Raw genomic sequence first — 12,186 nt, forward strand, 5'->3', positions numbered from 1 at the left:
TCACATTCCTATTTTCCTTTGGTAATTGTGGAATTTTTGTTTCAGAAAGGTGGTTGAAAATGATGTGGGAATAGCCTCATTGATAAATGTTCGTGAATTCTTATTCATCTGTATTCTGGTGGTTAGAAACAGTAGTAGCAATAAGTAAGATAAAATCCATGGGAAAATGTGCATATTTTGAAAACTAAATAAATTTCAGAAATTTCAAAATAATTTTGCTGGTGCTTATACAACAACTTATTGCAATGATCAAATATTGTCAATGCAATTCACAGAATTCTGTTTCTTTTTACTTGTATGTAGAAAAAGCATATGTATAGTGTATGTGTGTAGCATACATATTTATACTTCAAGTTGATGTTGTAGTCCAAGAGGGCATTTTATTTGTCTCTAAAGGTAGTAAATGAGAAATATTATATTCTTTATTATCACCTTTTAAATCACATGCAAATCAGATTTTTTTTTTTTAAGTTTCAGGAAGAGATGTAATTTTTTGTAGGTTATGATGGCATCCCGAAATATCTAGAAATATCCAGGACATTTTTGACCCACAGACCCAGAATGGTCACCAGATGGTGGACCAGCCTCACAGATTATTAGCTTTGCTGGGAAGGCTCAGCCTCTTCAGCACCCTGTGTGCCTTTCTTCCGTCTTAGCCCCTGGATTACAACATCCAGACACCCACGTGGTTTTATCACTCTAAAGCGGTTCTTTCAAAATCTGATTTATCAGTAAGATGCTGACTTTGATTTTATTACAGAGACACATCTTCTATTTTTCCACCTTTGTAAAAGAAATACTTCATAACTGAAAACATATAGGAGGAGGCAGCAGATTGATGTACTTGCCATGCACATGTATTGCCATCTCTGTCTAATTAGAGTCTTACTTATGTTTTTAGTCTGCAGTACACCAATCTGCAATACTTTGACGGAAATTCAGACTGACTCCATATTTTCCCTCAATTTATATTCAAAGTGTGTACAAAATTTCATATCATGTTGACATAAAAATTGCAATTTTAGAGATTATTCACTCTGGTAGCTGAGTAATTATCAATCATTCCTACCATTCAGCCTACAGCTTGCGTTGATTGGGCTTTGCCCCAGTTTGCCTGTAGAAGACTCTACAAGCAGTATGTTTTTACGAGATGTATGTAGTAGGTTTGGAAAATGGTAGCTTTTGGTGAATAAAAATTTTTTTCTTAACATTTGTAATGGGAAAGTAAGAACTAAGTCACTTTTCATGTGTGTGCATGTATACTACCTACACATGAGCTGATTGACTGTTTCTTAATTTGGGACTTCTCTGTGTAGACTATGTTATAGGTACCTACTGCTCAAGTGTCGTGCTCCTGAAGAGTCATTTTTCAGACAAATAATGGAGTACAGATGTTTGTTCTGGGTGAGTGTGTGTGTTTGGGTGCACCTGTGTGAACTCTTGTATCATGACCTCTTGAACTGGGACACTTTCTATGTCCATTGACTAACCTGCTTTTTCTTCCTTAGTCATTTTATATAACCCTTTCTCATATAGATAATGTTATGGAATTTTGCTGCTAGTATTACTGTAGTGTGCTCACACATATACTTACATAACCAGTCATATGTACAAAGAAAATATTGCTTTCTTGCAACAAATCTATTTTTCCTCAGTAAACCACCCACCTACAGGCAGAGTGGGAAATTATACTTGCCAATTAATGTTATCTTCTCTCTTCTAGTTTTAAATGTTGGGTTCTCTCAGGTGAATCCTGACCCTTGGATTTCCTATGCCTCCCACTGCTCTGTCCAAGGCCGCATGAGGGCATTTAGAGGAGTGGTGGGTGGTGAGTGGTAGTTTTCATATCCTTGTGGACAGAGAAACCAGAGCTAGGATGCACGTGTGGAGTCTCTTACCCTCCGGATGTGTTGATTTGTGAGTGAGCTCAGGTATCAGACCTGTGCCTGGTGCATTTGTGAATCAGTTCTTTTGGCATGGCAGTGTTTTCCTCACCCTGAGTAAGCCCCAACTCTTGCTGGTGCTGACAGTTAAAGGATATTCCAGGCTCTGTAGCCTCTTTCTTGAAATTGGTGCCCCCTACTCCTGTGGCCTTTCCACCTGGTACCATCAGCTACCTTCCACATGAACAAACAGGGACTTATGGTCAGAGAACAGAAAGTTTCATGTATCAAGTTAAAATATTCCAGCCATAAGATTTATTTAGTCAAAGCATAGCAAAAGCAAGAGGGAAGGATGGGGTTGGTTTACCTACTTAAAAAGCAAGTGGAAAGAAAGGACTATACTCCTGAATTTATGTTCTGACGTCCAGTCCCTCTTGCCTTTCCCTGCCATGTTAGCCTTGCGTGATCGTGGTGTGCTTTTGAGGACCAGCACTGAGTGTGAGTAGCGTGCAGAGCAGATGGAATGTGTCTAGAACCAGCCTAACTTGCTCGGTCATCAGGTGTAAGTAGGCCTGGGTACAGTTGTAATTTGCCAGTACACTACTGAAGAGCTATGAATTTTTATCTACGTATCTCAAGCAGACAATACGTGGGGCCTGAATAATTATAATCAATGGTCCATAAATACTTGATACCTTATGACTGTTGGGTGCTTATTTTGTCCTACTTAATTGTCTATATTAAATATGTCTCTGAATGTCTCTGCCATAGACAACGTTGTGTGCCCCGTCTTGTACTTCCCATTTTCCAGGAGAGTGAGATAAATTTTTGTTTTTTATAAACCACCCAGTTTATAGTAATTTTATCACAGCAGCCTAAACAGACAAAGACAGCAATTAGTTCTGACAAATGGCATGCTGCCGTAGCAAACACCTAAAAATGTGGAAACAATTTCGGAACTGGGCATTGTGTAGAGGCTGATAAAATTTTGAGTTGCCTGCTAGAAAAAGCTTACATTGCTGGGTGTGGTGGTGCACACCTGTAATCCAAGTAGCTCAAGAGGCTGAGGCAGGAGGATCATGAGTTCAAAGTCAGCTTTAGCAGTGAGGTACTAAGCAATTTAGCAAGACCCTATCTCTAAATAAAATATAAAAATGGCTGGGGAGCTGGGATTGTAGCTCAATGGTAAAGCACTTGCTCAGGATGTGTGAGGCACTGGGTTCCAATTCTCAGCACCACATATAAATAAATGTCCATCAACATCTAAAAAAATATTTAAAAAAAAAAAAACTGGCTGGGGATGTGGCTCAGTGGTTAAGCAGTCCTGGGTCCAAAAAAAAAAAAAAAAAAGTACAAAAAAAGCTTACATTGCCATGAATGAACTATAAAGAAAATTCTGGTGAGGTGAGTGACAAAGAAAAAAAGGACAGCAGTAGAGAGAACCTTTGTCTTCTAAGAGATAAGTAATCCTGAACAGGATTGATGTTGGTAGAAATATGGATGGTCAAGGCCATTCTGATGAGGTTCCGCATGAACGTGAGGAGCACATTATTGGAAACGGGAGTAAAGGAGACCTTCGTACAAAGTGGCAAAGAGCTCGACTGTATCATGTTCAAGTTTTAGTGTTTTGACAGAACTTGACAGAATTACATTCATTATTGTGTTTTGTAGAAGGTAGAACTTATGAACAATGAAATTGGACATTGAGTTGAAGTAAATTATAAGTAAAGAGCTGAAGAAGTGGCTTGGTTTCTTCTGGCAGCTTATCATGAAATGTGAGAAGAGAGACATGACTTAAAGATGTACTTCTTCATCAGAAAGAAAGCAAAACTCAAAGATTTGGAAAATGCTCAGACTATTCACGTTGTAAAGAATGAGATAGTCCGTTGAGAGCAGTGGGGATCACCAAGTGTCTGACCAAGCCACTGTTGGATAAGGAAGTTAATATGGATCAACTGTCTCAACAGAAACTAGGAGCTTTTCTCCAAGATGTATGGACGAATAACCCCAAAGGCAGTTTAGAAATCAGAAGGGTGCATATTCCCATCACAGGTCCAGTGTGGATGCCCCAAGCCAGAGCAGTCTCAGAGGAGGGGCTGCTGTGCCTGGTGTCTGCAGGATCTTGTAAAGTGCTATCTAGCACCTCCTCACATCTTAGGCTGGGTTCCGCATACTCTGGAGCCACACTCCTCAGCTGTCCTAGGTACTGCTCCAGCAGGCCCAATGCACTCTGGTGGCAGCTTCTCCAGAGGGCTCAGGCAGCCAACTTCATTGACCACATAGCCCCATCTCTGCAGTGCCCAGGATACTTGAGCCATGAGAGCAAGGTTGCTTCCACCTAGATTTCAAAGGACGAACCACCATCCCACAGAGTTTGAGGTGGGGCCCAGGCAGAGAGTTGCTGCAGGGCCAGCCTGTCAAGTCCTGAGAGCAGGACCACTTGGAGCATTGGAAGTCTAACCCCTGCCCAGCAAAGCTGTAAGGGCAGGATCCCTGCCACAGTGAGACCAGAGAACAGGGCCTCTTCTCCAGTGGGCCTGGAGTATAGAACATTGAGGCAAGGAAAGGGTTATTCTCCACCCATAATGTTTAATGGAATTTCTCCAAGTTTTGGCTTTCCCAGGACCCCTCGCTCCTTTCTTTTCTCTTTCTCCCTTTTAGAATGGGAATGCCTATGCTATGGCTGACTCACCATTATATTTTGGTGAGTCATTTTAATTTGTCTGATTTCACAGGTTCACAGCTGGAGAGGAGTTTGCCTTAGTATGAGTCATACCTTGAGTGTCACACATATCTGATTTAGATCATATTCACGTGAGACTTTGGACTTTAGACTCTTGAGTTAGAGTTGGAATGAGTTAGAACTTGTGGGCTCTTGGAATGAAACAAGTATATTTTGCCTATGAAAGGATAAGAAGTTGCAAGGAATGGGGCAGAGGTAGAATGTCATAGACTGAACGTGTCTCCCCAAATTTGTATGTTGAAACTATGCCCTAATGTGATGATATTGGAAGCAGGGGCTCTGGGAGTTCTTAGGTCATGAAGGTGTAGCCCCCAGGAATGGGACTGGTACTGTTATAGAAGAGACCCGAAGAGTTTTCTCATCCTTCCACCATGCTGGGACATAACAAAAGGAAGCCAGCTATAAATCAGGAAGTGGACTCCCACTCAAATCAGTCACCAGACACCAAGGCACTGTGCTGGCCAACTGTTACTGTGACAAAATACCTGAAAAAATAAATCTTAAGGGAGGAAAGGTTTATTTTGGCTCATGATTTCAGCCTATAGTAGCTTGGCTCCATTGTTTCAGGGTCTATGAGGAGGTAGTACATCATGGTGAAAGGGTGTGGTAGGTGAAAGCTGCTCACATTGTAGCAGTGAGGAGAGAGAGAGAGAGAGAGAGAGAGAGAGAGAGAGAGAGAGAGAGAGAGAGAGAGGAGAGAGGTGTGCTCCAAAGACAAGATAACAGTTCTCAAAGGCACACTCTCAAGGGTCCGTTCCCTTTAATTAGGTTCCACCTCCTATATTTTCTACTACCTCGCCATAGTCCATTTAGCTATGAATTCATCAATGGATTAATCCATGGTTATGTTGGCTCCCTCATGATCTAAACACTTTTCCATATGCCCACTCTGAACTTCACTTCATGGAGAAACAAGTCATCAACACGTGAGCATTCAGAGAACATTCTAGATCCAAACCGTAAGGCACCTTGGGTCTTGGATTTTCCATCCTCCAGAAATATGAGATATAAATACCTGTTATTTATAAAATTTATAAAAATTTACAATATTTTTTGTTAGTGTGGCATAACAAGTCTCCATAGCTACTTCCTTACATGTTCTCTGTACATAGTTGAATCTATCCTCCTCACTGTTACTCTTGTTCTCTGTTTAGCAGAATTGAATTTCCTTAAATAATATAATAAATAAATATTATAAAAGTTCAAATTTCAGGGCTCATGGTTATCTTCTTTGTAGTTCCTAGTTTGATGTTTGGTGTCGAATTCATTCCTCCCAGACAGCAGTTAGGTTTTCTAAACATGAAGAATTCGATTTTGTAAAACCTTGCTATTTTTATTTGAATTTTTAGAAATTACGTAGGCCTTTGTTAGGAGCCTTGCAGACCTGGAATGTCCTAGTTTTTGCCACTAACAGATCTCTGATCTTAGACTTTACTAAGCAGTTTGCTTTTTTGATAGCAGATCTTAGGTAATATTTGACCAGCTGTTCAATTTCCTGGACATGATCCTTTTGTATGTCTCACTAGTAGATTGTAAAGTTTGGACATATCTTATTTGCATGTCTTGCCTCTTGCTCAGGGATAAGCAGTAGTAGTTGCTTAATAAATGTTTGCAGAAACCAAAATAGGCAAGTCATGCTCTAAGGTTTAGTAGCTTCGCCTGAGTGAAGTTTATTTTTTTATTGACCCTCAAGAAGCTAAGGCCATACCTGTGTAAGCATTCTATCTTCTAATGGTGTTCTTTATGAAAATTGCACAATTTTCCACCTAGCAAAATTTAGCAATAAAAATGCTATTTTTTGTGTCCTACCCCCGACCACCGCTTTGTATCTTCAACTGAAAAGCAGAGGAATTCTCTTATTATAAAATTGCATGTAGTAAATGAAAGTGATTCTGCATGACCATGCCATCTCAGATGATATACAAGCTGGTCAGTGTGTGAGAGTTTTTCTCAGGTAGACATATAATCTTGATTAGTCTGGATATTAATGCTAAATGTTCCAACATTCATTCATACCCTAGAATCTCAGTAACTCAAGGAATGGAACATTTACTTGCAGATTAATTAAAGTCTAATACAAGCCAACAGATTTCCTCCTCCATCTGGTGACTCTGGTATCCAGGCTACTTCCATTTTGGATGATTTGCTATTTTAACATGTGACCGTGAATACCCTAAGGTTACATCAGGGAAAGACAGAGACAGTTGAGGCACACATGCTCTGTCTCATCCTAAAAGTGACACTCCATTCTCTCAGTTCATTACTTTGATCTAGTCACATGTTCCCATCTAAATGCAAAAGTGGCTGGAAAATGTAGAGAAATATCCCATGGAATATTTTATGCAGTCTCTGCCCTATAACCTATGTTTTTTACATAAGACAAAGATGTTTGTCCCATCATTGGGGTAGCAGTCTATTTCCTGCAAGAGTTATGCACCCCAGGTGCTACTGGCAGGCATCTAATGAATGGATCAAGAAGGAGGATTTTAGACAACAACACATGGTAGAACAGTAGTGGCCTCCATGAATCATTGAATCCCAATTTCATGTCCTCCCTTCCCTGAACTTTGTATTATTATAGAATAATAACTATTTTTATTATTTTAGCCAATTTGAGCTGATATTTCAATTATTTACAGTCGAGACTCTTTTTTTTTTAACTTTGCAGTACTGGGGATTGAACCCAGGGGCACTCTACCACTGAGTTATATCTGAGACCTTTTTAAATTTTTTTAAAAATTTTAAAACAGTCTCACTAAGTAGCCCAGGCTAGCCTTGAATGCATGATCCTCCTGCCTCAGCCTCCCACCTAGGCAGGATTCCAGTCAGAAACATCTTAACCTGTACACTTCATCCTTATTAGCCTTCCTAGTCTATGTTTAGGGAAAACTGTCATGAAATAGAATGAGGCAAGATTTGAGGCAGGAGTCATAGTTTTGCTTTGAATATTGGGTCAGCCACTTACTGGCTGGTTGGCCCTGGGCAGGATCCTTCACAGCTCTTCCCTTCCTCTCCAATCAAGTAGGGTTGACAGCAGCCTAAATTGGATTATCATGAGAGGTAAATAAAAGTGTCATGTGAAAACATATTGTAAGCTATATAGCATCATAAAATATGGCTTGTGTTATATGGCAGGCTACTTTGTGTCTTGTCTTGAGATGGTTTCTTTAATGCTGAAATTATAAGTGGAGTCTACTTTATTTTAAATAAAATGACATCTATGATCTGAAGTGACTTTATATTATTGGATTTAGACCAAATTCAGTTCAAGCTTAAACATTTAGCTTTGCTTCTTTCTACAATAAACAATGGTGAACGATTGGAGGAAGACTAAGTAAGAATTAGGCAAACAAAAGCATAACATGGATTTTCTTCTGCAAAGCTGTAGTGCAAGTTGAGTTTTCATCTCTGCTGTACAGAATTCAAAAACCAAAAACATAGTGTCTTAGTCCATTCAGGCTGCTGTTATAAAATAACTTAGGCTGGCTAATTTATAAACAACAGAGGTTTATGTCACATAGTTCGGTAGGTTGGAGAGTCCAAGATCAAGATACAAGAAGAGTCCATTTTCTGATAGACTCTGTGCTTCATGTGTGATGCCTTACTGCTTTGTCTTATGATTGCAGAAGGGGAAAGAAACAGCCTCGGGCCTCTTTAATAAGGGCATTTGTCCCTTTCTTGAGGGAAGAGTCTCACAACTTAACCACCTTCCAAGGTCCCACCTCTTAATACCCCACATCCAAGATTTGGTTTCCATGTGAGAATGGGGGACACACACATTATAATACACAGTTAGTGACACAATTAAGGATTAATATTAAGAGATTGTCAGAAAATGTGGCTGAAGTCACCAGAATCTATATTAGTTATTTTAAGGGTCAGGTCTTTTGAAGCAGTTGATCAGGCAGATTCATCTGATGTCCATGTGCTTTAGTAGCCATGGTGGAAAGAGCAAACCAGTGTGAAGCAGCTTATGAAGTAGAAGAATGGGTTAATTGGGCCAGAAGACTGTGTTAAACCCACCAGAATTACATTAATTTGATCTACATCTTAAAACTGAATTTAGTGAAATTAAATTTCAGAGACCAGGAAGAAGCTTGTGTCCATTAGTTCTTGAAAAAAGGAAATATAAAAAAGCATACTTTGTTATCTGTAACTATGAATTTATAACAGTTTACAAAGTTGTACCACAGCAAGTAATAGTATAATTAAGTTTATGTAAGATGAATAAGAGAATATAAATAATATATTAATAAGATGATTCTATAAATAGCAGGCATTTTTTCAATTGAAGATTTTTTTTTTAATGTTTTTAGTTGTAGATAGATACAACACCTTTATTTATTTTTTACGTGGTGTTGAGGATCAAACCCAGAGCCTCACACGGGTTAGGCAAGCGTTCCATCACTGAGCTACAACCCCAGCCTTGAAGATTTTTTTGAATATTTTTTTTTACTCCGACTTTGAGCAATGTTCAGCCAACCCACCCTCCCTCTTCTTATTTTGAGACTAAGTCAGCGCCTCACTAGTTGCCGGGATGTTCTCAAACTTGTGATCCTCCTGCTTCAACCTCCTGAGGTTGCTGGAATTAAACGGCGGGTACCACCATGCCTGGCAAAAGAAAAAAAAATTAATATGCAAATTTCTACAAATCAATAAGAAAAAGAAATATAATATTAAAATAGCCAAGTCATTTTTAATTCTCTTCTTTGAAAATGTTTTATTAGTATATTATAGTTATACACAATAGTGGGATTTATTTTGACATAATTATATACGCATGGAATATAATTGGATCCAGTACTTCCCCTTACCCTCCTCTTCTCCCTCCCTCTGGTCCCTTTTCTCTACTGATTTCCCTTCAATTTTCATTAAACTCCCTCATCTCAACCTCTCTTTTACTTTTTCCTCTCTAGCTTCCACTTGTGAGAGAAAACATACAACCCTTGACCTTCTGAGTTTGGCTTATTTTGCTTAACATAATGTTCTCAAATTTCATCCATTTTCGTGCAAATTACAATTTCATTTTTCTTTATGGTTGAATACAACTCCATATTAACTCCAAAATATATACCACATTTTCTTTATCCATTCATTTGTCGATGAACACCTAGGCTGGCTGTGTAGTTTGACTATTATGAATTGGGCTGTTATAAACATGGGTATGCATGAATTGCTACAGTATGATGACTTTAACTCTTTAGGATACATAACAAGACGTGGTAGAGCTGGGTCATATGGTGGTTTCATGCTTAGTCTTTTGAGAAACCTCCATGTTGATTTCTATAGTGCTTTTACTAATTTACAATCCCACCAATAATGTAAAAATGTTTCTTTTTCTCTACATCCTCTCCAGCATTTATAATTGTATTCTTTGTTTTTAATTTTTGTAGTTGTGGATGGACATAATACCTTTATTTTATTCATTTATTTTATATGGTGCTGAGGTTTGAACCCAGTGCCTGACAGGTGCTAGGCAAACACTCAACTCCAGTCCCTATTGTTTGTATTCTTTTTTGTGGGAGTGGTACTGGGGATTGGACTCGGGCACTCGACCACTGAGCCACATCCCCAGCCCTGTTTTGTATTTTCTTTAGAGACAGGGTCTCACTGAGTTGCTTAGAGCCTGGCTTTTTGCTGAAACTGTCTTTGAACTCATAATCTTCCTGCCTCAGCCTCCCGAGTCGCTGAGATTACAGACGTACGCCCCCTCGCCTCACTTATTTGTAATCTTGATGGCTAAAAATGTCCAAATCTTAAGGACAGGAGGTTCTTAAATAAGAAATTAAGGTGCTAATAAACATATGAAAAATGCTTATTCATAATTAAATATTGGCAACATTTAACATTTTTATAGTACCCGAATTAGACATGAGAATGAAGTAAACCAACACTTTCTCATGCTGTTAGTCAAACTGTAAACCTGTCTTCAACAAATGAATGGATAAAGAAAATGTGGTATGTATATATAATGGAATATTACTTAGTCATAAAAAGAATGACTTTTGTATGACTTTTGTTGGTAAATGGATGGATCTGAAGATGATCATGCTAAGTGAAATAAGCCAATCCTAGAAAACAAAAGGCCAGATGTTCTCTCTGATATGTGGATGCCAACACACAACAGGGTTGGGGGAGAATATAAATTCAGTGGATTAGACAAAAGGGGGATGAAGGTATGGGCGCAGGGATGGGAATAGGAAAGACATTAGAATGAACTGGATATAACTTTCCTAAGTTCATATATGAATACACTACAGTGAGACTCCACAAGTACTACCACAGAATGGAATCCTAATGAGAATAAGTTATACACCATGTATGTATAATATGTCAACATACATTCTACTGTCATGTATATCTAAAAAGAACAAATACAATTTTTAAAAAGAAAATTTATAATTTATATACTTACTTATCGACAATTTCACTTCTAGGAATTTGTCTTAAAAGTACTTGTAAAGTTATGTAAAAATGTGTGCAAATATTTTATTTCTACAGTATTTCTGATAGCAAGAACTATAAATAACACTAGTGCCAGTAAAAAAAAAAGACTTGGGTTAAATAAATTATGTGTCTGTGTACCTGTGTGTGCCAATAAGTGAAGACCTCTAAAATATATCATTAAGTGTCAAAAGCTAGATGCATAAATATACAAATAATATAATTCCCTTTCTCATTTTATTTATTTTTTTGGTCCTGAGGATTGCACCTGGAGCTCAGCATGTACTCTGTCACTGAGTTCCATTCCCAGCCCCTGTGTTTCTCTGTTTAAAAGACTGTACATGTATATGCTTAATTGTGCACAGAAAATTTCTGCAAGAAATACTGGGGCTCAGAGAGACTGTTAGGGATGGAATCTGGAGTATCCCTGAAAAGGTCATGTGTTGAAGACTTGGTTCCCAGTGCAGCAATGTCCAGAGATTGGGCTTCGGGGAAGTGAATGAATTATGAAGGCTCCAACATCATGAGTAGATTAATCCATTTGATGGATTAATAATTTGAATGGACTAGTGGGAGAAGATGGGAATGGTAGGTAGGTGGTGTGCACCGTTGGAGGAAGTAGGTTCCTGGGAGCGTGCCCCTGCCTCCCCTTTGCTTCTGCAGCTTAGCTACCTTGTGCTCAGCAGCTTTCCTCCACCCCATCCTTCCACCTCAACATTTGCCCTCACTTTTGGCCCAGAGCAATGGAGCCAGAACAAACCTTTCCTCCTCCAAGTTGTCACAGCAACAGAAAGCTGACAAACACAGAGACTTTTCCATTCCAACTGTTGTATGCTGTGTGAGTTTGATCAAGTGCACATATTACTTTCATTTAAAGACCGAACAGTAAACATGTGATGGTAGGCCTATCTGAAAGAAATAAAGACTTGTTTGAGATTTGAAGGGCAATTGATATTAAATTTGAGTGTACAGTCCTTTGTTTTGTACAGGTACATTGTATAATTACAGCAGGTAGTTTATTTGAAGTTTTCTGGTATATAAAAGAAAATATTTCTTTCCCTGATAGTTTCATAGAGCTAGCTGGGTAGACTATAGTGAGGCAATTTCAGCTCCATA

General features: G+C 38.7%; 1 protein-coding gene across 6 annotated transcripts in view; it reads left to right on the forward strand.

The window, feature by feature from the left end:
* Positions 1–12,186, forward strand: part of FAM13A (family with sequence similarity 13 member A) — a 378,453-nt gene that overhangs the window by 30,853 nt on the left and 335,414 nt on the right. The window lies entirely within an intron of this gene.

This window comes from Sciurus vulgaris (assembly GCF_902686455.1).
Source record: "Sciurus vulgaris genome assembly, chromosome: 9".
Taxonomy (NCBI): Eukaryota; Metazoa; Chordata; class Mammalia; order Rodentia; family Sciuridae; genus Sciurus; species Sciurus vulgaris.